The sequence below is a fragment of the Oncorhynchus nerka genome, linkage group LG10, assembly GCF_034236695.1.
Source record: "Oncorhynchus nerka isolate Pitt River linkage group LG10, Oner_Uvic_2.0, whole genome shotgun sequence".
Classification (NCBI taxonomy): Eukaryota; Metazoa; Chordata; class Actinopteri; order Salmoniformes; family Salmonidae; genus Oncorhynchus; species Oncorhynchus nerka.
Window position 1 is genome coordinate 73,815,971 of NC_088405.1, and position 18,544 is coordinate 73,834,514.

General features: G+C 40.6%; 1 pseudogene; it reads right to left on the reverse strand.

Moving 5' to 3' along the window:
* Window positions 1-18,544, reverse strand: part of LOC115135997 (probable ATP-dependent RNA helicase DDX10) — a 126,737-nt pseudogene that overhangs the window by 74,624 nt on the left and 33,569 nt on the right.

Genomic DNA, 18,544 nt, shown 5'->3' on the forward strand with positions numbered 1-18,544 from the left:
GACAGGCGACAAAATCACAGCGCCAATAGAGAAGGGGTGACACCGGGAGTACGTCATCCAACAGAAACGTAACAATGCGGAGGTTAGCGGCCCAGTAATAAAATATAAAATTTGGGAGAGACAATCCTCCTTCCATCTTGGATTTACAGAGGTGTTTTTTTACCTATCCTGTGTGTTTTATAATCCCAGATGAAAGGATTGATAATTGAGTCCAGTTGTTTATGAAAGGATTTAGGTATGAATACTGGGATGTTCTGATATAGGTAGAGCAGTTGTGGGAGGAAGACCATTTTAATGGCATTAATTCTTCCGAGCAGAGAAATTGGGAGAGTTCTCCAAAATAGTATGTTTGCTTTGAGTTTTTGTATCAGAGAGGGGAAATTCTCTTTAAATAGTAAGGAGTATTGTTTGGTAACTACAATTCCTAGGTAGGTACATTTTTCTGAAGATAACTTAAATGGGAGATGTTCTAGCCAGGAGGTATTTTGCGACCGTATGGGCATTAATTCACTCTTGTTCCAATTTATTCTGTATCCCGAGAAGGTACCAAACAAATTTATCACATCAAGAATAGCTGGGATACTAGCCTGGGGTTCTGTTACATAGAGGAGGATGTCATCTGCGTATAGGGAGATCTTATTTAGAGTATCTTTAGTATTATAGCCGTGTATTGCTGCATGAGATCTAATCGTCTGAGCAAGCGGTTCGATAATTAGGGCGAAGAGCATAGGCGACAGCGCACAACCCTGCCTTGTCCCCCTGTTGAGGTTAAATCGGGGCAACAATGATTGGTTAGTGAGTATTCTGGCACAGGGGTTCCTATATAAAAGCTGGATCCAATTTATGAACCTATCTCCAATATTAAATGTCTGTAGGACCTTGAATAGATAGAGCCACTCAACTTGGTCAAAGGCCTTTTCGGCGTCAAGAGATATGACGGCAAGGTCCACGTGGGGTAACCTCTGAGAATACATAATATTGAAGAGGCGCCTGAGATTGAAGAATGAGTTTCTGTTAGGGATAAAGCCGGTCTGATCCGAATGGACCAATTTGCCAATTAAAGTGCTAAGCCTGTTAGCCAGAGTTTTTGCTAAAATCTTTTGGTCTGTATTAAGGAGAGATATTGGTCTGTATGACCCTAACTCTTCTGGATCTTTACCCTTCTTATGTATAACTGTAATGAACGCTTCGTCCAAAGTAGAAGGGAGAGCTCCATCCTCATTGGCCTGAATCAACATTTTGTGCAGATAGGGAGAGAGCATGTTGCTGAATGTTTTATAGAATTCACCAGGGTATCCATCTGGGCCCGGGGTCTTGCCACTCTTTAGAGATTTAATTGTTTCTCGAATTTCATCAAGAGATATTTCCTTATTCAGGAAGTTAGAATCTTCCTGGTTCAGGGCAGGAAGATTACAGTCCTCCAAAAATGTTTGCATAATTAAGGGGTTAGGATCCGCTTTAGATGTATATAGAGTCTCATAAAACTGCCGGAATCTGTCATTGATGTCTTTGGGGGAAGAGAGTAATTCCCCAGATGCAGAGATTTAACCCTGTGAATCATTCGGTCACTCACATTTTTTCGAAGTTGTCTGGCGAGTAATTTGTGTGGTTTGTCACCAAACTCAAAATATTTTTGCTTGGCATAGAGAAAAGATTTAGCAATTTTAGTTGAGAGAATCTGATTATATTCAAATTTTAAAGAGGTAATTTTTTTATGTTTCTCCATAGATGGGTGGCTAGCATTCTCCCTATCCAGTAAGTGAATTTGTCCCTCTAGTTCTTCCAGTTTTCCTCTGTTTTGCCTATTCCTGGCAGCCTGAAAGGAGATGATACAGCCTCTCAGATAAGCCTTCAGTGTTTCCCACAATAATGCTGGGGAGGTCTCTGTGTTGTCGTTGGTATCAAAGAAAAATGTAATTTGGTCTTTAAGATATTCACAGAATGTTGGTTCTGTGAGGAGCTGAGGATTCAACCTCCAGACCCTCTCGTTTGGTACAATGTCACCCAATCTCAGGGAGAAGGTGAGTGGACTGTGGTCCGAGATTATAATATCATGATACCTCACATTACAGGTATAGGGGAGTAGTCTAGCATCCAACAAAAAGTAGTCAATTCGAGTGTAAACCTTGTGAACATGAGAGTAAAAGGAGTATTCCCTACCCGTAGGGTTAGCAATCCTCCATATATCAAATAAGTTTGAATTTTTTATGTAGGTATTCAAGAATTCGCTTGAATAAGAGGTAGGGGTTCGCCGGGTAGAGGATCTATCCAAATATTGGTCTAGCACACAGTTAAGGTCCCCTCCAATGACCAGGTTAGTATGGGAGATATCTGGAATCAGGGCAAGGACTCTTTTGAAAAAAGAGGGGTTGTCAATGTTTGGCCCATAGATATTTAGTAGAGTTACTGAGGTAGAGTGGATTTCTCCTATTGCGATCACATACCGACCCTCTTTATCCGCAATAGTGGTTTTATGTAGAAAGGGAATTCTTATCCGTACCAGAATCGCTGTGCCTCTCGTTTTGGCAGAGAAGTTAGAGTGATACACTTGCCCCACCCACCTACACTTAAGTCTGCTATGAGAGTTATTCTTCAGATGGGTTTCTTGCAAAAATATAATATCAGACGAGAGTGCTTTCAAGTGGGCTAGGACCTTGCCCCTCTTAATTGGTTCGTTTAAACCCTTGACATTCCAGGAAGTGAATGTAAGCCCCGCCCTCCTCTCGTTTGTAGTTCCTATGGTGGCCTGCATACCATGTATCTTGATAAAAAGGTAAGAAATAGCACCAAACCATCACGATCAGCATATTTGGCACCTACACCCGAGCAGTATCCAACCCACCCCTCCCCCCTGCAAGCACCTTTACTTCCCACCCTGTTCCCCTAATTTCCCCAACACTTACCCCCCCCCATCAACCCACATTTAACAGGCATGTACAAACAGGAGAGAAAAAAAATGAAAAATAAAAATAATAAACACATTGTCTGACCGATGCCAAAAAAGCACGGCGCGACTTCGAACAAGAGGTAAAACAAAAATAAAATCCCAACTATACGTTCACCTCTCACTATCCTAGAACTTCTACTAACATATGAACTGAGGAGGCTCCCGCGAGTTAAGTGTTCAGTTAGCATCTAATAAACCTAAACCGAATAAGTTGCAACTTAAACATATTGCGCATTTAAGCGTCATCCTGGGTCAATCCCAGAGAGAAGCAAGATATAGCCTCAAGATTATATTGCTAAGCACTGCCGGTCAAAAAATAAACCATCCGCAACCGACATAGTCAGCCGTACCTTTACATACTGTGGGTCAGGAGATCGGAACAAGGATTTGTTAAATTAAACGTTCCCCCCATAAAAAAACATGTTTAATAAAAGATAAATAAAAATATATACCTTATATATATATATATATATACACACATACATACATACATACATATATACATATATATATATATATATATATATATATATATATATATATATATATATACACACACACACACACATACACATACCTATATATACATATATATACATACACACACACACATATACATGTATGTATACATACCCACACAAAAAAATCATATATAAAAATATATATTTAAAGAATATGTATATACATCCATATGCACACATACACATACAAACATTCATACCCCAGAATAACAATCTACACTGATTTAAAATATACACATACATAATACTAAAATGCTAAGAGAAAATAGTAATAAAGTACAAATAGTAATTATATGTACGCACACCTACACATACATAAGCACTACAGAGGGCTGGTGGGACTCTAGTCGGGAGAGAAGCCCACGGCTAGACAAAGGCAGAACGGCACAAAACATCAACTTGCTAACCAGGTGTCTGCCCCCTCCCAACCATCACCCCCAGTCCCCTGCAAGCAATAAATAAATGGTATGGTAGTAAGAGTAATGTAAGGATTGTAAAATAAATAACGAAACAAAACAAAAGTGGGGGAATATAAGTATATCCGTCCGAAGGTGTCAGTGATCAAACCTGGAAGTAAAAAATATGCATCGCTGAGCACAGCCGGGATGAAAGTGAATTTAACGTTAAATGAGAGCTCTGACCGCCATCCATTGGTCTGCTCAGCGTCTTACATGCTCGGTAGCCCTTGTTGAGCCCGTTTAATACGTTTTCACCCAATATGGTATAGTATGGATTCGAGTCCATGAGCAGACCCTAACACGCAATAACAAGGCACTCTAACCTGTACGGGGATTGGTGTATATCCCCGGATAAACTTCTCTGCGTCCAAAACCGAGGAGAGCCAAATCTTCTCACCGGAAGGCGGGGTAATTCTTAGTCTTGCAGGGAAGAGTAAGGCTGGGCGAAGATGGAGTTTGTGGAGTTTGGTCATGACATCTCTGTAGTCGGCGCGATGCTTTGCCACATCGGGCGCATAATCCTCATAGACACGGAATGGATGCCCTTTATGTGACAGGTTGCCCCTCATTCGAGCTTCACGCAGGATAAGATCCTTGGTCTTGAAACTGTGACAACAGATGATTACTGGGCGAGGACGTTGGCCCGGTCCAGGCACTGGGACAAGGGAGCGATGTGAGCGGTCCAGCTGGGGATCCGAATCCAAAACATCCGATCCCATTGCATCCTTCAATAGCTTGGCGAAGAAGTCGGTGGGGCGAGAGCCCGCCTCTATCCCCTCTGCCAGACCAACAACGCGAAGGTTATTACGTCTGGATCGGCCCTCCAGGTCCACCACTTTCACAGAAAGCCTCTGCACAGTATCCTGCAATGACGTGCATAGCTTCTCTAACTCGTCGATCCTACCAGCGTTGAATTCAGAAGCTTTCTCAAGGTCCACAATACTCTGGCCATGCGAAGCGACCGTTCGAATGATGCTCTCGATTTTGGTGTCCAGTTCAGCAATAGTGGCCTTAAGATCCTCAGCTATAGCAACACGTAGCTCCCCCAGAGCCCGGGTAAGTTCTGTAAGTGTCACGTTGTTGCATGTGCCTCCCGCCATGTCTGTCTCGTTGTTTAGTGGGGAGTAGGCCTCCGTTGTGGATTTATTGTCCTTTGGTCGCTTATTACTCGGCATTTTCATATAAAAAGTTACAATCTTATATTAGAAAGAAATGTTTGTTGTAAAAAGTGCCATAAAGTAGGTTAAATTAGATTATTTCGCAAAAAAGTTGCAGGAGCCTCTCACGCACAGCCGTTCACTCCAACATGCTAGCTCCGTCTTAGTATACTCTCTACAATAATATTTTTTAACATGATTTTTGAATGACTTGCTCATCTTTGTACCACACACATATAATTATGTGTAAGGTCCCTCAGTCGAGCAGTGAATTTCAAACAGATTCAACCACAAAGACCAGATAGGTTTTCCAATGGCTCGCAAAGGGCACCTATTGGTAGATGGGTAAAAATAAAAAGCAGAAATTGAATATCCCTCTGAGATTGCTGAAGTTATTAATTACACTTTGGAAGGTGTATCGATAAACTCAGTCACTACAAATATACAGGCATCCTTCCTAAATCAGTTGCTGGAGAGAAAGGCAACAGCTCAGAGATTTCGCCAGGAGGCCAATGGTGACTTTAAAACAGAGTTTAATAGCTGTGATGGGAGAAAACTGAGGATGGATCAACAACAACGTAGATATTCCACAATACTATCCTAAATTGACAGAGTGAAAAGGAGGAAGCCTGCACAGAATAAAATACATGCATCCTGTTTGCAACAAGGCACTAAAGTAATACTGCAAAACATTTGGCAAAGCAATACATGTTTTGTCCTGAATACAAAGTGTTTTACTGGATTTTCCCCAACATATTACTGAGTACCACTCTCCATATTTTCAAGCATGGTGGTGTCTGCATCATGTTATGAGTATGCGTGTAATCATTAAGGATTGGGGAGTTTAACAGAATAAACAAAAATAATCAGAATAGAACTAAGCGCAGACAAAAATCCTAGAGAAAAACATGGTTCAGTCTGCTTTCCACCAGACACTGGGAGATTCATCTTTAAGAAGATAACAATAACATAAAACACAAAGCCAAATCTACACTGGAGTTGCTTACCAAGAAGACTGTGAATGTTCATGAGTGGCCTAGTTACAGTTTTGACTTAAGACTGCTTGAAAATATATGGACAGACCTGAAAATTGTTGTTTTGCAATGATCAGCAACCAAGATGACAGAGCTTGACGAATTTAAAAATAATAATAATAATAAGGCAAATGTTGCACAATCCAGGTGTTTCACAATCTTACTGATTTACCCAGAAAGACTCTCAGCTGTAATCTTTGCCAAAGGTGATTTAAACACGTACAGTTGAAGTCGGAAGTTTACATACACCTTAGCAAACATGACCCCCACAACATGATGCTGCCACCCCCGTGCTTCACGATTGGGATGGTGTTCTTCGGCTTGCAAGCCTCCCCCTTTTTCCTCCAAACATAACGATGGTCATTATGGCCAAACAGTTCTATTTGTGTTTCATCAGACCAGAGGACACTTTTTAAAAAAAAGTACGATCTTTGTCCCCATGTGCAGTTCCAAACCGTAGTCTGGCTTTTTTATGACGGTTTTGGAGCAGTGACTTCTTCCTTGCTGAGAGGCCTTTCAGGTTATGTCGATATAAGACTCATTTTACTGTGGATATAGATACTTTTGTACCCGTTTCCTCCAGCATTTTCACAAGATCCTTTGATGTTGTTCTGGGATTGATTTGCACTTTTTGCACCAAAGTACGCTCATCTCTAGGAGACAGAATGCATCTCCTTCCTGAGCGGTATGACCGCGGTGTGGTCCCAGGGTGTTTATACTTGCGTACTAATGTTTGTACAGATGAACGTGGTTCCTTCAGGCATTTGGAAATTGCTCCCAAGGATGAACCAGACTTGTGGAGGTCTACAATTGTTTGTTTTAGCTGATTTCTTTGGATTTTCCCATGATGTCAAGCAAATAGGCACTGAGTTTGAAGGTAGGCCTTGAAATACATCCACAGGTACACCTCCAATTGACTCAAATTATGTCAATTAGCCTATCAGAAGCTCTTAAAGCCATGACATCATTTTCTGGAATTCTCCAAGCTGTTTAAAGGCACAGTCAAGTGTATGTAAACTTCTGACCCACTGGAATTGTGATACAGTGAATTATAAGTGAAATAATCTGTCTGTAAACAATTGTTAGAGAAATGTCATAACTGACTTACCAAGAAATGTGTGGAGTGGTTGAAAAACAAGTTTTAATGACTCCAACCAGTGTATGTCAACTTCCGACTTCAACTGTACTGACTCAGGGGGTTGAATACTTGTATAAATCAAGATAGTGTTTTACTTTTCATAGATTTAAAAAACATTTTTTTTAACAAAGGTTTGACTTTTTCTACCATTTTGTGTAAACAGTAGTTATTTATTATATATATTTTAATCCCACTATGTAAAACAGCAAAATAAGGGAAAAAGCCAAGTAGTGTGTATACTCTTTGAAGGAAATGTACTGTATATACTATAGCCATTTGGGTTTCCACAACTAGTCATTTTAGCTAAATTTTTCGGAACTATTTTCTTACCTTTCGCACCATTTCCCTAATAAACTTTTAGTTTTTTTCTTACTGTAAGCTATTACATGTCGCTGTGGAGAATAACATGAAGTAATTGTGTCATGTATAACATGTTCAGTAACTTAAATGCAACGGGAGTAATATTTTTTCTTAATCATGGTTCTGGGGATCCAAAGGGATGCACATTTTAGTTTTTGCCCTAGCACTCACTACACACCTGATTTCACAAATTAAAAGTTTGATGAGTTGATTAGTGGAATCAGGTGTATAGTGCTAAGGCAAAAAAGGTGCACGCCTTTGCGGCCCCAGGATTAAGAAGCACTGGTGTACAAATAACTGGCACCACAACAGCCCAGACCACCTCACCTCATCATCCTGGTCTACCTCCTCCAGACTGAAGACATCTTTTCTTTTCACTGTCAGCAGGTCCTAGTCCCTCAGATCTTTATCCTCCTCTTCATCTGGACCAAAGAAGAGACCCTTAGGCCCAAGCTGTAACTTTTCCGCACCCGCAACCACCTCCTCCTCCGAGCTTTGGGACTGGGCCCATCTCCTCTGAGCTGAGCCTTGAAGCTCTTCAGTTCTTTCTCGTCCTCCTCTTCAGACTCGGCCACCTTTCCCTGCCCGCTATTCTGCCCAGGGTCTGCTCTCTGCTTTTGGGCTTTGTTGAGAAAACGCACCCGTGGAGCAACAGCGAGGCCCAGAGAACTATCAAGAGTGCCACAAGGGAGAAGACGATGACAAGTTACACATTTTCTGAAATGTTATGTTAATTTACGGATTTAGTCATAATTGCTATTGATAGGTGATAATGATTGACGATGATTTCATCATGTCATGGTCCAAAAAGGCTTAAAATAGCAAGCGATGGCCAATTCAGCTCAAGCTAAGATAGTATGAGGGGGGGATGACACAGCTTCTTCTAATGATGCCCCAGATCATATACTCTTTGTTTTATGTGTGCTCTGTAAAGAACAGTGTGCATAATGTAGGGTTTCCAATCATAAATGCATATTTTGACCAATGGGTCAAATATGATAATTGTGTAGTTAATCCTCTAAGAAAACCAATGGTCCAAACCTCATGTCTCTATCATAATCCTTTCAGAAGAGTTTTTACCCTCATAATAATTACTTGGGTGACTAAATCAATAGAGGTCAGAGAAAAAATATTTATGGAACGTTTTATAGAATATCACAGTAGCAGGACATAGAAATATCTACTGCATGAAGTAACCAACTGCATATATTTTAGGGCAGACCATAAAAATGTACCATTAAATGGTAAATTACCATTGACCATTAAATTTAATCCAGCCCATGTTTCTTAAATCATTAATAGCAATTAAATGTACCACACCTATAGGTGACTACGTTTATACCCCAATGAAATATTAGTGCTACAACTTTTACATGTCTATAGCATCGCGTCAGCTAGGCTGGATGCTGTGCGAGAATTAAGGCTACCTGACAGGTGCACCGTTTAAAATCGTCATCTTCTCGAATCCGGAGGACATAAGAGGCAAGACAGTGATTTTTAGACATAACATGTAGTATTTACATATTTTAGTACATGTTTTTCATATTAATATGAAATTCCTGTTCTTTTTAAAATATTTCTCAGGAAAACAAGCGTCTCTTTGACATGTCAACAGAGCACTGGGCGTACTGCGAGCGTCATATTTTCAAAACATTTAATTCAGCTTGTGTCATGCTAATTTAGCTTTTTGTAATCCGCAGAAACAACTTTTAAGACCTCCACCACATGTATGATTCAGAACATGAAGACTAAAATTTGCCTTGGTAAAATGTATTTTGTAACACAAGGAAGTGTAATATAGCCTGCTGCATTCAGTGTGTGCTTTGCTGCGGTTATAATGTGAGGAAATGGCTGAATAGTTTATAAATATTGTAAGCTAAACTTTCTGATCTGCTGCATCAGCCTCATTGCTTTTAAAATGTTTTATGATGTGAGTTGTTGTATTACATTTGGGATCTATCGCATCCCACAACTGTCCCAGGTGGTTTGGAATATTTATTTATTTCCTCACACAGAAGGACAATAGAATAGGTCAACTTTTGTACTATAGGGGATAGTAGATTGACATAGGCTAGTGCTTTTGCTGTTCGTTAGGTCTACTCATCTTGTTGGCTAACGAAAAGTAAACGTAGACAGTTCTAAAATCTGTAATATGCACATCCGAATTCGAAAAGGACATGCGCAATTGGGTCTTCACTTGTAGCCTACTCCGGAGCTGAGATAGAAGCCTGTGAGAAAACAAGATCACATGATGGGCATTGGCTAATATGAAATTAGATATCTGAGAGAGTAAGGTGCTTTGGAACACGCAGTATAGAGAAGGGATTTATAATTATTATCATTGCAGCCAATGGTAGCAAAGGGCATGGATTTCTTTTAGGGAGCAGTGGCCACAATAAGGGCTTGTCAAGTTGTGAATGAGAGACTGATGAAGTGTGTGCATTCTGTGCAAGAAACAAAGCAGAGCTCATGCCTTTCATGCAACTATTTCAAATCATTAGTCGCATCATGCAGCCTTAGAATGTATAAAAAATCCAAACATACATGGCATTCAGAAAGTATTCAGACGTCTTGACATTGTCCAAATTTTGTTCTAAAATGGATGAATTGTTTTTCTTCCTCAATCTACCCACAATACCCCCTAATGACAAAGCATAGTTTTTTTAATACATTTGCAACAAAAAAAACAATCACATTTACATAAGTATTCAGACCCTTTACTCAGTACTTTGTTGAAGCACATTTGGCAGTGATTACAGCCTTGAGTCTTCTTGGGAATGACGCTACCAGCTTGCCACACCTGTATTTTGGGAGTTCCTCCCATTCTTCTCTGCAGATCCTCTCAAGCTCTGTCAAGTTGGATGGGGAGCGTTGTTGCACAGCTACTTTCAGGTCTCTCCAGGGATATTCGATTGGGTTCAAGTCTGGCTCTGGCTGGGCCTCTCAAGGACATTCAGAGACTTGTCCCAAAGCCACTCCTGTGTTGTCTTGCCTGTGTGCTTAGGGTCATTGTCCTGTTGGAAGGTGAACCTTCACCCCAGTCGGAGGTCCTGAGCGCTCTGGAGCAGATTTTAATCAACGATCTCACTGTACTTTGCGCCGTTCATATTTCACTCAATCCTGACTAGTTTATCAGTCCCTGCCACTGAAAAACATCCCCCACAGCATGATGCTGCCTTCAAGCTTCACCATAGGGATGGTGCCAGGTTTCCTCCAGATTTGACGCTTGTCACTCAGGCAAAAGAGTTCAATCTTGGTTTTATCAGATCAGAGAATCTTGTTTCTTAAGGTACTTTTTGGCAAAGTCCAAGTGGGCGGTCATGTGCCTTTTACTGAGAAGTGGCTTCATTCTGGCCACTACCATAAAAGGCCTGATTGGTGGAGTGCTGCAGAGATGGTTGTCCTTCTGGAAGATGTCGTGGAATTATTCTAATCAAAAAGGAGAGATTACATTTCTTCAAAACAAGAAAACTTTATTATTTAATTACTGCAGTAATGGAGCTTGTCAACAAGGTGATCCGTTGAGAGCCCAACCAGAAGGACTAAGCCACAGCATTTTATAGCAAGTCCACCCTCCTGAATGTTCATGACAAACAGATGTATGGAATGGATCACAAGGTTAAAATTCATATGAAAGATAGTAATAATTCACAGCAAACAGTTTCAGCTGTAAAAACTGATCTCATTGATTAGAAACCAGAGTCTGGCCCCCAACTCAATCCTGGAGCCATCTCCCCCTGGTACCCCAGTACAGAAACATTAACTCATGCTATGGAATTGTTAGGCTTATCACCCAAAGACATAGTAAAGCTTCTGTTAGCATTACATCTGAGGCCCATCCTCAGTAGAACCCCCTATTCTGTTCCACCATTTGACGCCATATCAGTATCAGAACATAATCTTGTAATTTATGTTCTGACAAAGGTTCTCCCATCTCCACAGAGAAACTCTAGAGCTCTATCAGAGTGACCATCAGGTTCTTGGTCACCTCCCTAACCAAGGCCCATCTCCCTCAATTGCTCAGTTTGGCCGGGCGGCCAGCTCTAGGAAGAGTCTCAGTGGTTCCAAACTTCATCCATTTAAGAATGATGGAGACCATGGTGTTCTTGGGGACCTTAAATTCTGCAGAAATGTTTTGGCACCCTTCCTCAGATGTGTGCCTCGACACAATCGTGTCTCGGAGCACTACGGACAATTCCTTCAACCGCATGGCTTGGTTTTTGCTATGACAGGCACTGTCAACTGTGGGACCTTAGACAGGTGTGTGCCTTTCCAAATCATGTCCAATCAATTGAATTTACCACCGGTGGACTCCAATCAAGTTGTAGAAACATCTCAAGGATGATTAATGGAAACAGGACGCACCAGAGCTCAACTTTGAGTCTCAAAGCAAAGGGTCCGAATACTTACATAAATAAGGTACCCATTTTTTATTGTTAAGAAATGTACCAACATTTCTAAAAACCTGTTTCACTTTGTCATTATGGGGTATTGTGTGTAGATTGATAAAAAAATAATCAAATTTTAGAATAAGGCTGTAACGTAACAAAATGTGGAAAAAGTAAAGGGGTCTAAATACTTTCTGAATGCACTGTATAGCCCAACATTTGTATCACAACTAAAGTTGCATAAATAACTAAATTAAGCATATAGGAGGACATGTTTCTTTGTTAACCTCTGAACACAGAATAGCCGCATGTGCGCACTCCCTCAGAAATCATTTGGAGAAAACATCCTTTCCTATTTTATTCAGCTATGTTCAATTGTATTCTTCATACTATAAAATAATGCCACAGAACTCTAAGCAAATCATGTCTGCTAAATGAACTAATGTAGCCAGTCCACAGCCATATGGCATAGCCAGATCAGGACAACTCAGAATATGCTATTGTGTTTGTCTGAAATATACTACATTTTCTTCATATCATGTTTCTTTAGACCGGTCTAAAATAATGAATTGATGTATTATGATGGTGTAGGTTATATTAAATGGATTTACTAGACTTTACTAGAAAATGTAGATGTCCCAAAGGTCTGCATCAGTGGCTCGTAGGCTACGCGTGGAAGCCAAGAGATGCTAAATGTGTTTATATTATTTAACGGTCAATTAACATGAGACTGGCAGTTATTTGCTTGACAATCACCAGCTGATGAAATTTCATGACCGCCACAGCCCTAGCGGACATCCTACATAATGATGTACTGTCTGAGTACCATCACATGCACAAATAACAGGCATATTGTCAGTATTGGGAACTGGGAAGATGTGAACAATTACAACATATGAAGAAAATGCTCCTGCACCGGTCGACAGCTAAGAGCTCAAAATGGCCCGTTTCCATCTTACTCACGCTGCGTACTCCTGGAGCTTGAGCTGGAACACATCAAAGACTTCTTTGTTCTTCATGAGGTAGACGGAGCGCAGGTAGGAGACAAAACACTACACAGAGAAAGAAAGGGAGAGAGAGGGAGGGAGATGGAAAGGTGAGCGATATATTGACACCAGCCATCTTCTCTAACAATAACAGCCAGCCGAGGGAGGCGATGAATCACACTGGGTGGTGCAAGATGGTGATAAGGGCCCCTCTTTTCTCTTTGAGTGGGCTCTCTCCTTAAGAGAAATGTGAAGCCAGTTTCAAATTATGATTAGAGGCTGAAGATGAAACAACCTGATGCCTCACAAAATGGTGTAAAATCACATTGTTTTGAGTTCAAAGGAAATAACAGATCGTACCATCTAGAAGGTGAGGTTGTTAGTGACAAAGCCAAAAACACACTGTTGGTGCATAAGAGGCTATTTCGATTTTCCATCGCATTTTAGTCATTTAGTCAAAAATGTAAATAATGGAGAATGTAAATGCAGGTGCCAAATCTCTATTTTATGGGTGTAAGCACTATAGGTGAAATTAACAACTCCTGTCCTGGAAGGCTACTGACTTGTGTGCTGATTCATCTCAACCCCCTGCCCTCACCGCCCCCTCTAGGACACTGACCCTCTGCGCTCACTCCTTCTGTTCCTTCTCTTGGGCCAGGAAGGCCTCCAGCTTCTGCTGCACGCTTGTCAGCTTCTCTGGGTTCATCCTGACAAAATAAGAAAAGAAAATATTTCAATATTTTGTGAATCGACATAGCATTACATTTGTAAAATGGATTAAAACAGTGAAAAGGTCACAGATGCATGGACACCTTCATGGATAAAAACACACTGACACAAAGGTTATTAGGGTGGACACGGTCGGTAACTAAACTTATCCCATAATGGTTTATCATCATCATTATTATCACCTTGGACAAAATACAATTTTAGCAACAAACCCCAAAGTCAATGCTATTTAAGTCACAGCATTTCATTACATCGAAAACATGGACTTAGCACTATAATCTTCTTTGAAAAAGCTATCCCGCTAAGTCCATTTGTAGCACTGTAATTGATGGCAACACAGCCCTCTGTGCCAGGCAACTCTGCAGGAGAGAGTGGGAACATCAAAAGGTCAACTTTCCTCTCCATTGCCCGCCTCAGTGTCACAGACGCCAAAGGAGACTGAAGGGGGATAATATAGTGGGGATGACGGAAATTAGTAACGGTCCCCCCCTAACTGTCCAATGACAACATTAACAACCACCAGCCAAGGTGTTTGTTTTGAAGTAGGAACAAGGGCTCCATTCCAATTCCCTACCCCTCCGCTCAGTGAACTTGCTCCCTCCGCAAATGGATATAAAAGCCACTGGGTGTAGGGCGTGGCGGTCATTAAAATTGTCAGCCGGTTTTTGTCAAGCAAAAGACTGTCAGTCTCACGGTAATTGACCATCAATTAAACATGTTTAGCATCTCCAGGCCTCCACGCATACAGGCCACTGGTGTGTGCCTTTGGAACATCATTTTAAAAAGTTGAATAAATCAATTGAATATACACCATCACAATAAATCCATGATTTATTTTAGGCAGGTCTAAGGTCTTCAGGGTACCTGAAGGCACAGTGATGCCGAAACGTTGGTAAATACACAGTAAATTACTGGGAGATTATATTATTATGTTATTTTGATAGTTTATTCGCCGTTAAGCAGCACCTCCACACAAAACAAAATCTGGGTGGGCGCCAGCTCAAGTTTTTTAGGCAGGTCTAAAGAAACATGATATGAAAAAAACGTATTTCAGAAGAACAGAAAACGAGTTGGCCTACTGAATGTTATCTGGCTATGCGCCATGGCCATAGGCTTATTCACTTAAACATATCTTGTCCAAGTCATTCGCCATTATTTTATATTATTTTATAGAAAGAAGAAAATAATTTTACTTAGCTGAATAAAATAAAGGATATTTTCACTTTCCTGAGCACATATGAAGTGGCTATGTTGAGCATAAAAGAACATTTGAAACTGGTCCTATATGCTAGATTGAGATATTTGACAACTTTAGTTATGAATGATACAAACCTTACATGCTGACCACACAGCGTGTGCCATTGCGCTCATGTTGATTTTGTCCACCCACATCAGACGCGATTAGAACATGCAGGTTGAAATATCAAAACGAACTCTGAACCAACTATGTTAATTTGGGGACAGGTCGAAAAGCACTAAACATTTATGGCAATTTATCTAGCTAGCTTGATGTTGCCAGCTAATTTGTCCTGGGATATAAACATTGGGTTGTTATTTTACCTGAAATGCACAAGGTCCTCTACTCCGACAATTAATTAACACTGATAAAAGGGTAAACCGAGTTTGTTTCCAGTAATCTCTCCTCCTTCAGGCTTCTTCGGACTTGATATGGGGGTTGGCAACGAACTTTAAGGTGCATTACCACCTCCAACGGGGCTGGAGTGTGGACCTCAGTTCATTCCTAAAAACCAAATGAGGAGATGGGAGAGGCGGGACTTGCAGCGTGTTAAGCATCACAAATAGAACCAAGTTCAATTTTAGCTGCTGGCTACGCAGACGCTCGTTTGGATGAATTGGTTGAATAACATGTGTAAAAGTATTTTGTAACGCGAGTGGTGTGGTCAGCATGTTAAAATGCCGTGATGCACCGATATTACATTTTTGGCCCATACCGATATCCGGTATTTTCCTTGCCAAATAAAACGATAACAATAAGTGATATTGACAATTTTAGCGGCCTTTAATCATTCTAGTACAGTTAAATAGTAAAAACACACACACGGACACAGCGGACTAAGGCACTGCATCTCAATGCAAGAGGAGTCACTACAGTCCCTGGTTCGAATCCAGGCTGTATCACATCCGGCCGTGATTGGGAGTCCCATAGGGCGGCGCACAACTGGCCCAGCATCGTCCGGGTTTGGCAGTCATTGTAAATAAGAATTTTGTTGTTAACTGTCTTGCCTAGTTAAATAAAGGTTGCACACACACCAAAAAGTTATTTTGTTAGCATGTACATATGTCCCCATTACCAGTAAAACATAATCAAAACATATTTCTTTCACTTACTTGCTGTGCTGTTTCATTGTTCATTTGTTCAGTCGTTTCATTCTCAACCAGGATTTCTATGGACGTGTCAAATAAGCTTGTTGACCAATCAGGACCTGAATATGACTGAACGTCACATAATAATTTAACGCATTCCTAAATGTTTTACGTAGTTATTACACATTGATTACACTATCACTCGTATTTCATATGCCACAACAATTCATCGATACGTATGCTATGATGCTGATAAAGTTGTCCCGAGCACCTACAGTGCTGGTCATAAAAAAACTAGCCAGGTCATGGATGCAAACAATGTTCTTCCCCAATGACATTGCAAAATGTTTCAGTAGCTATAGTTAGCTAGCTACCTATATAGGTAGGTGTCATCATCTAAAATAACCCTAATATATAAGAGTTTATTTTATTAATGGTGGTCAGAACCATCTATGTGAAGCTAGCCACAATAAGGATTAGCCACAATAGAGGACTTTGCGGTTAGCCTTCAGAATAAAAGTATGGCATAATTCTACTATTTGTTTTCATTTGCGTCACTGTCAATGACATACTTTCATTTTGAAGGCTAACTGCAAAGTCCACTATTGAGCCTAATCCTTATTGTGGCTAGTTTCACAACACATAACCCGGTCCTGTCGGGCCTCACTAGCCAGATGAAGCTAGCTGGCTGCTTATAATGTTAGCTTTGGACAACAGAGTAAAGTAGCTGGCTAGCTATTTATTTTCATTAACTGCAGTTCAATTTCAATAAGCGAACAACAAGTGGCAACCTAGCTAACACTTACTCACAAGGAGTCCTAAATCATTGCTAAGAATAGTGAAAATGACTACAGTTTCTACTGGTCATTGTTTCAGGCTGGTTGTATTGGTGCTAGCTAGGTACCAAGCTAAAGCTTGCTGCCCCAGAAGTTGCGGTATTGGTATTGTAAACACATCGTTCGTGGCCGGTGTTTGTAGACTTTTTTGTACAGCTTTGCTGCCGACTATCTTTTTTGACACGCAAAGACCCAAACGGCATTCCATAGTATGTATGTCATGTAGCTAATAGCAGTGACACTATTACTTACTGTGGAACTCCGGCAGGGCAACATCTGAAAAATAGCGCACTTCATAGTGTGCACCGGTGCTCGACCAGTCGGCAAAAGCCAACATCACCCACGACAGAGAACGGTTGATTGTCAAGTGCAATGAATTCCATTATCTTGGCTTTAATAGATTTCACCTTTGAGTTGTCTCGCTGACATTTTGTTACTGTTTCAAATTACTGTTCTACTTGTTGATTGCTCGATCCACACAGCAGACATTATGGGCTAGTTTAGGAATGCTGTGTTGCACCTATAGCGCAAAATTTTACGTGGCGTCACCTCACGTACCTACGTTATATAGGTATGCACGTCAGCTTTGCCATCAGCGTTAAACTAGACATCGGCCAATACCAATGTTGGCATTTTTAGCTAATAATCGGCTGATTCTGATATGTTCACCGATAAATCGTGCATCCCTACTACTGATGATTTGAGAAAGTGGCAAAAAAGCTTGTGCTCTGTTCCATGCCTCTGGCTGCACACACTGTTCTCTTATCAAGTGTCCACCCATTAGATTATTCTAAATATAATCTGGTCTTTACTAATATGCAACATTTCTTTTGATTTAGAATGGCCCATTATCAAATGAGCAGGAACAGGGACAAGAGAAAATATCATCCATATGCACTTGAATAGCGAATGGAGGCGACGTACGCGCGGTTAGTTTTTCGCTCATGTCGGCGGTTACTTCACCACGCGACAGGTGATATTCTGGCCAAACCCTGTATGCTATGGACTCTCCAACCCTGTTCCTGCAGCTACCCAGTGCTTAATTTGGGAAACCAAGTGGAATCTGTTTGGGAACATTGACAGTAACGTGTTTCCACAAAGATACATTTAATAAACTGCTGAGAGCCCATCTCAATGCGCAAAGGAGAAAGGAATGAAGGAGAGAGGGGAGGAGATGGAAACGCACAGTGGTGAGATACTATGTAGCTCAAAGGTAATGTGTCAGCCCAATTATGAAAATACTGAATATTCCCTACTACTACGCTATTCAACATCAAATACAAATTCACTATAATTGTAGGCTAACTCAATTTGTTTAATTTAGGCTATGTACCAAAGATATCTTAAACCAGTATGTTTTTCTGCCATGTGTAATGTAGTAGGATATGTATTGTACAACGGTACAATCATTTTAATTCAGTTAATATTTTTATTTTGGGGGAGGCTTGGGATCATATATAGGCCTATGCTTATGCATAAGCTCTAATATGCAAATAGTTGTTTTGAATTAATCAGCTTTGAAAGCACTGTCCATTTCATTGCGTTAGGCTTTGAAACAACATCCACAACCATGTTTTCCACTCAGTTTCAAACAGTTGTTGAACTTCTTTCTTCAAATTGATTAATCACCAAAAGCACATACTGTTTTGATAAGTGTTTGTGATT